At 38.6% G+C, this 7,848-nt stretch overlaps 1 long non-coding RNA gene across 1 annotated transcript; it reads right to left on the reverse strand.

Annotated features, from left to right (window-relative positions):
• Positions 1–3,837: 3,837 nt before the first annotated feature.
• On the reverse strand, positions 3,838–5,037 carry LOC139178709 (uncharacterized). Its single transcript, XR_011563190.1, has 3 exons — positions 4,886–5,037; positions 4,238–4,266; positions 3,838–4,143 (listed from the first exon to the last, which is right to left on the reverse strand). It is a non-coding gene; the product is annotated as an uncharacterized lncRNA (long non-coding RNA).
• Between the last annotated feature and the right edge of the window lie 2,811 nt (positions 5,038–7,848).

The raw sequence follows: 7,848 nt of genomic DNA on the forward strand, positions 1-7,848 counted from the left end.
TTCCTTGTAGCTACCTTAGAACTTTATAGATTTTTCTAGTGTATCTTCATCACCTGAATTGTAAATTATTTTTTCACATGCCTATCTTCTTGGCTCCTAAACTGCACAGGACAAGCTCTTAAAAATCACTTTTGTATAAATAGTCCTCATTTATTTTATTCAATAATTATTTATCAGCTTTCTGCTCTGTACTAGACACTGGAGTTTAAAGAAAATGTAGATAAAAGATGTCAGGGAATGCTTTTCTAGAGATATTGCCTGAGCGGAGACTTACACAGTCCAAGGGAAGGAGAGGGAAGGCATGCAAGGCTGTAACAAGACGGGGAGAGAAGCACACACACAACAGGGTAAATATCTGTCGAAAGTACAGAGACAGGTCAGGAGGGCATCACCAGCAATTCAGAATTCCACAGCAAACGACAGAAAGGGCGAGAGATGAAGTGTCAGGCAGAAGTCAGATTATGAAAGCCTCACATGTCACTTTATGATGCCTGGACATTAATGTGATTTGAAGAGTGGTTCACAGTCACACTTGCTTTTGAGAGAGGTGACTCTAAATGCTACAAGAGGAATGGATTTGAAGGGCATACAAATACATGGAGGGAGATGAATCTGAAGGCATTATTAATGCAAGGAAACAAAGGTGATGCAGGCCTGGACTGGGGGAGCGTTTCCAGAAATATTTAGGATAAAAAATTTTCTGAGTCCAGTATAGAATAAATCATTATGAAATGAATAAATGTACAAATCCGGGGACCCTGAAGGAGTAGACTCTGCTGGTTCCTTTCTAAAAGGTATCGACTGAGATGAGAAACGATCTACATGAACAGTCTGAAGTCGCTTCTATTTATTTTGTAGTTTTCCTATTTCCCATCTTCCTCTGTTGAAGGGACTGGATAGGTTTTATCTGAATTTGTGTTTCGTGGACATACCAAGCTAATGGACAAACAAGGGCAAACAAGTCATTTCTATAGATTAAAAAACAAAACAAAACACTGAGTTTATAGCTTGTAGTCACTATTCTAGGAAATAACTGAGAATCTTTTGTAAATGCAAAGTTAACCCTATAGGTGAGGATAGAAAAGAAAAAACTAGGAGTGAAAAAAAGAAACAGTATATGATTTCTTACTATAGCTCTGACAATATGACTGATTAAAGGTGTTAAATTAATTGGTATTTATGGACAACACATATTAGACATGGTTACTCAATAGACTGGGCATCCTAGTAGAATCAGAATTGACTTTCTATATACTGCTTTTAATGATACAGCACTCTTTCAATATTGCTATGAAGTTACATTTTGAGAAGGCAATCTCTAGATGTCTACTGAGGTCTCCCAACTAGTCCCAGAGTTCTAAATATAATCCTGCTACCCACTCTCAGGTATATGCTAAATACTAGGCTAACCAAACTTACTTTCTCCTAACTCTCACTGTATTTATTGTATTACTGTGGTCAGAGGGAGAATGCAAACACCTTGCTAAGAGGTATTGCTTGGCTGTAGCTTGCATAAAAGGAGTCAGCACAAGGTAGGTTTTGCCACAAAATCTAATTTGGAACCGTCAGAATAATGGTTAGGCCGTGCCCAGGTGGCCCACAGTTGAGTGCCCTGGGCTTCTGCATTACCTTGTTTGCTTTTTCTGTTTTCTGGCAGCTGAAACTGGCACAGCTATGGAGCGTGTAATTCCCCAGAAACACCGCTCCAATAGCCATCTTTTATCTATTACAGTCACCTGTCCAAATTCTGTGGATGCTGACTGACTTTTGGTCATGACTGTGATGCCAGTGGACACTGATCAGCTTCCAAACGCCCCGTTCTTTGGTGAGTCTCATTACTGAGGCTCAAACTAGGAGAATCGGAATCTGGAAAATCTGAAAACAGTTTCCATTTATTAGAATGTAAGTAAGAGTACTGCTCTAACTAACTTGTACAGTCTTTCTTCAGAGAATCAGTTCCATGTCCTCCTCTCCCCTCACTCACTAGTCCTTCAGAGCTTATTATATCTTACACTTCACTGCCATTCATGAAGAGACGTTAACTAGTGTCTCATTTTTTCTACTTGCTAATTTTCTAGTATTACTTACTTTAATTCACTCAATCTCTGTTACATATTCTGTATTCGATAAGAACTTTATTAATAATTATTTTTCTTCAACATACAAATATTTTATTAACAAAATGTATGGCATTTATTTTACATTTAATTATGCATGACAATATTGTGTGTTCTAGAGACCATGGTTTTAAAAACACTTTTAATGAATGGTACTATCTTAATTAATGGTACAAACCAAGACAATGTATTAAAAAGCAAAGACATCACTTTGCCGACAAAGGTCTGTACAGTCAAAGCTATGGTTTTTGCAGTAGTTACAGAGGGATGTGAGAGTTGGACCATAAAGAAGGCTGAGTGCCAAAGAAATGATGCTTTCAAATTGTGGTGCTACAGAAGACTCTTGAGAGTCCCTGGAGAGCAAAGAGACCAAACCAGTCAATCCTAAGGGAAATAAATCCTGAATACACACTGGAAGGACTGATGCTGAAACTGGAGCTCCAATACTTTGGGCACCTGATTGATGTGAAGAACCAACTCACTGGAAAAGACCCTGATGCTGGAAAATATTGAGGGGAGGAGAAGGAGACAGCAGAGGGTGAGATGGTTGGATAGCATCACTCATTCAGTTGACATGACTAGGCAAACTCAGGGAGATGGTGAGGGACAGGGAGGCCTGGCGTGCTAAAGCCCATGGGGTCACAAAGAGATGGACACGATTTAGCGACTGAACATCACCAACAGCAACTACTTTAATTACAAAGAGACAGCCTTTTTTCAATGTATCAGTGTCTTCAGAACCCATCTTTTAAGCCTTGGATAAATATCATAAACATATAAGAAATGATAGGCTTGTATGTGGCTAATTGTTTCCACGTGAAAATAGGATAAGTCGAGGACAGCACTGGATCCAAAGAGCACAGAGCACCATGAGACAAGAATGAATACAACACAAAAATATTTGCTTCAAAAAAAAAAAAAAAAAAACAAAAAGCTGTCAGGTCTAAATTTCTTAAGAGAAGTCAAAGAAACAAGCAAGAAACCCTGTTTCAACTCAAGGTCCCCTTTATCATTTCACATCTAACCACTTCAACAGTTTAAAACTGTGGTTCTCAAGTGTGTCCTGAGAATCCCTGAAGTTCAGAGATCATCAGGTCAGGGGGTCCAAGAGGTCAGAACTATTTTCACAACAACACTAAATGTTACTTCATTCTCATTCTCTTCTGAGTGCACAGTGGAGTTCTTCAGAGACACGACATGTGATATTATAACTCTAATGACAAATGGAATTAGCCATTATGATTCTGTGTTCTTGTATTTTAAGTTTTTCAGCTTTGTTTTCCAATACAGTGAACATCAATAAATACAACCTACTTAAACAAAAGTTCCATGGCATTCTCAATGATTTTTAGAAGTACAAAAGGATCCTAAAGCCAAACTTTGAGAATCACTGTTTTAAAAGATTATGTCTATCAAAAAGTCATTAAAGTATGAGTACTTCCCCTACTTCTAATAATCAAAGATACCACAAAAACAACACACACACAAAGTCTGCTAAACAAAACATCTGTTTGGCCTACATTCATCTGTGTAACAACACTAAAATGAAATAATTATAAGCTGAAATACAACTGATATATTAGCAAGAGAAGCTTTACTCTAGGTAAAGGTCAAAGTTCAAATAAGCATTTTTGGACCCTGGAAAAATCTTAGGATCTAATAATTAATTTCTGAGAATCCCTAAGAAGTGTACAGACTGCAAACTGAGAACTTTAGGGTATCAAAACATATACAGAAACATATTGAGTTCAAGTTTACATTTTAAAAATTTCTTGTTCTTATGCTTGTACCTATCTTTTTTTCAAAACATGGATACCAATAATAACATTTGCCTTATGTATGTCAAATGCTTCAATTAAATTTGCAAAAACAAAGTTAGCAGTATGAGGACTGAGCATTTCAAATACTTCAGTGTCCCTCTTTTCAGAGTTACGTGTGTATTGCAAAATTTACCTGAAGTGGATGTTTGTAAATCCTTCATTCCGACTGTTTTACTAGGAACAGAATCTTTCACTAAGACTGCAGGCTGAATGGGTTTGGAAGCAAGTTGGTTAATAAATAATGTACCTTTCATACTATCCACAGTTCATAATTCAAGATAAAAACATAAATGATTTTACCTTCACGTTAGGATATTTCTCAGGAGAATCTAAAAGGCAAAAGGGACATAGAGTTAATTACATGTAAATATGAAAGCCAGTTCTACATTCATGCAGAATTAGTACTGAGCAGAAATCCTTGTGCTCAGCCTTGGCAGTGAATACATTTGGTTTCAGTGTCTTGTTTTCAGGGGGATGTTAGGACACCAGCAAGACAGACTATGAATCCACTACAGATAGTGAAGAAAAAATAGAAATAAAGGTTTAACAAAACATGCAGTTCAGATTTCAAAAGTAACATTACATTTTCAATGACTTAATAAAATATTAAAGTACACACAGACCAATGTGAACATGCTGACTGATGAGGAGAAAAGTGATCTTAATCAGAGGAACAAATCATGACCCCAAAGAGATAAATGTGAAAGTAGATGGTAAACTGCAACAGCATTATCTTGAATGCAATACAGCAGTATCATTTACACCATTATACTACAAGTATTTATCATGTTCTTCAATCTGTCCAGTCATTTAAGAAGTGCACAGCTGGGATGACAGTTCAACTGAATGCATAATTCATTTCTCATCAGAGAAAGAGTAATGAACTGATTAGCTGGGATACACACTTGTAGAATAATGGTTCATAAAAATATTCACTTTTTTTCATACCCATGTGGGCTACTGGTATGCCTACATGTCTTGGCTCCTCTAGTTTAGCCATCTTAAAGTTTCTCGATCCAATCATGCAAGAAGGTATATAAGACACATTTAGAAAATAATGTATAATAAGTTCTCAATATTGAAATACAATTATCAAAAAGGAAATAATAAATTTAACTGTCACACAATTATTAAAAACCTTGCATGCTTCAAAATCAGTGTCAGATCAGATCAGATCAGTCACTCAGCCATGTCCGACTCTTTGCGACCCCATGAATCACAGCACGCCAGGCCTCCCTGTCCATCACCAACTCCCGGAGTTCACTCAGACTCACGTCCATCGAGTCAGTGACGCCATCCAGCCATCTCATCCTCTGTCGTCCCCTTCTCCTCCTGCCCCCAATCCCTCCCAGCATCAGAGTCTTTTCCAATGCGTCAGCTCCTCGCATGAAGTGGCCAAAGTACTGGAATTTCAGCTTTAGCATCATTCCCTCCAAAGAAATCCCAGGGCCGATCTCCTTCAGAATGGACTGGTTGGATCTCCTTGCAGTCCAAGGGACTCTCAAGAGTCTTCTCCAACACCACAGTTCAAAACCATCAATTCTTTGGCGCTCAGCCTTCTTCACAGTCCAACTCTCACATCCATACATGACCACAGGAAAAACCATAGCCCTGACTAGACGGACCTTTGTTGGCAAAGTAATGTCTCTGCTTTTGAATATGCGATCTAGGTTGGTCATAACTTTCCTTCCAAGGAGTAAGCATCTTTTAATTTCATGGCTGCAGTCACCATCTGTAGTGATTTTGGAGCCCAGAAAAATAGTCTGACACTGTTTCCACTGTTTCCCCATCTATTTCCCATGAAGTGGTGGGACCAGATGCCATGATCTTTGTTTTCTGAATGTTGAGCTTTAAGCCAACTTCAGTATAGTACTTACCAAAAATAACAATTCTAGCATTTAGGGAAGGAACCCTATTAATCTGTTTTGTTTCAAAACTTAGTTTGGTTTGGTACACCATGTTACTGCTTCAAAGGATTTCTGTGAAACAACTTTCAAAAAAAGTCAACACCCCCATATTCACATTAATCTAATTTGAATAACAAATACCGATACAACATATATCTTTGATGCCTCATAGGTATTTGGAGTGGCTGGAGTTTCCTCCACTTCTAGCACCCCCTCCCACCTCCAGTATTCTCTGGAGCAACAGTGATCTTCTCTCTTCTCATTGCAAATACACTGAAGCCATCTAGGAGTTTCTTCAAGTTTCCTCAACTCCCAACTCACCTCCCTAAGGCCTTGCTTTCTTCCCTCCATCCTTTCACTAAATTGTTTCCTCTATAAAGGGTAGTCTCTGGATCTGTGGTCTTAATTCTTCCCCCTTTACATTCTTTCTATGGATCATCTTCACCACTTCTTTTTCCCTCTTTGCTTAGCAATGGTATCTTACACCTGTAATTGCTACTTCAACTCTTTCTTCCCTCTGGATATAGACACGTTTAGAAAGAAAAACAAAATAATGCTTTTCCTTGATCCTGTTATGTCCTGAACTCTCCAAAACTCTACTTCCAAATTTCTCTAAATGTAAGGCTACACCCTTGCTACTCAGAGAGCTTGTTAGAAACACAGATTCTCAGACTTTCTGCTCAGTATGTGCACTTCACACAAGGTCCCCAGGCTACTAGTTAAAATCTGAGAAACTCTGGTCTATACTGAGTCTGCTTCTACATTATTTCAACTTAATTTATTCTCCTGAAATCTTAGCCTCAACTTCCTCACTCTAACACTCCCCCCAAAGTGAAACTGCATTACAAGTTGGAAACTTTCCAGTGGACTCTCTATCAAGCTGTAGGTTACTTGATCTCCCTATCACGCTCCCTGCTTGCTCCTTCTTTCTAGTTCTCTTTTGTTGGCCTATGTGACACCATCCTATAAAGCAGCAACATTTCGTATGACACCAATTTGCACACATTACAGCGGAGCACCTATGCCCACGCTCCCCCACAGAGGATGACACAACGCTCTGCACACCTAGGGACCACAATCCTGAATGCCTTCCTAACAGTGAGGAAGACAGGAAGAGGGGAAAGCTTTGCTGTTCTTCTCTGACACATTTTGGTGCTGGAAGCTCACTTCAAATGCATCGTCCATATCAAATACTCTCCCTTTTTCTAAAGCGTTATCTTACTTATTGCTACCTTCCCCCATAGACCTGTACTTCCTTTTCCTTCATTTCCTCCCTATACCCTCTACCTCTCTAATCCTTCATTCCCTCTTTCCTCTTGTTTCTCAACTTTCCTTAGGTCATAGAGTATCTTGAAACAGAATCTTTTTTTTTGTCCCATATGTCAAATGGAATCTTAGTTCCCTGAGTAGGGATCAAACCAGCACCGCTTGCATTGGAGACTCTTAACTACACAGAGTCCTAACCACTGGACAACCAAGGAAGTCCAGGGGCTAAATAATTTAGCTCCTTAAACTGGATTATCAATATAATCTGTGGCTGACACCTGATAAGGTACACTATTTCCCTCCTTTTCTCGTCTTTTATCTCACTATGCATCTGACAGGTGATTTTCTTTGCCTATTAGAATATATCAGCATTTCCATTTTAAATCAACATTCTGTCAAATGACTTTTCTATAAAATATAGTTCTTACCTTCCACTTGTCCATTTAACATATTTTTTCCTCTTTGACCAGCAGCTCGAGATAAAAGATCTACATACTTTCGTGGAAGGCTCTCAGAGATACTCTGTTAGAATTAATATTGAGTTGCATGAAGATTTCCTAATTCCTTTTGAAGAAAATATCCTACTTTTAAAAACTGCCTACATTTAACCCAGTTAAGACAGGTTTGCCAAGATCCACAGCTGCTAAGTGACAGATTCAGGATGCTGACTTCAAACACAGTACTGTATCACCAGGCAGTGGCTACCTGCACCTTAGAGATCAGGCCCTTCTCATCTCC

The sequence above is a fragment of the Bos indicus genome, chromosome 22 (genome assembly GCF_029378745.1).
Source record: "Bos indicus isolate NIAB-ARS_2022 breed Sahiwal x Tharparkar chromosome 22, NIAB-ARS_B.indTharparkar_mat_pri_1.0, whole genome shotgun sequence".
NCBI lineage: Eukaryota > Metazoa > Chordata > Mammalia > Artiodactyla > Bovidae > Bos > Bos indicus.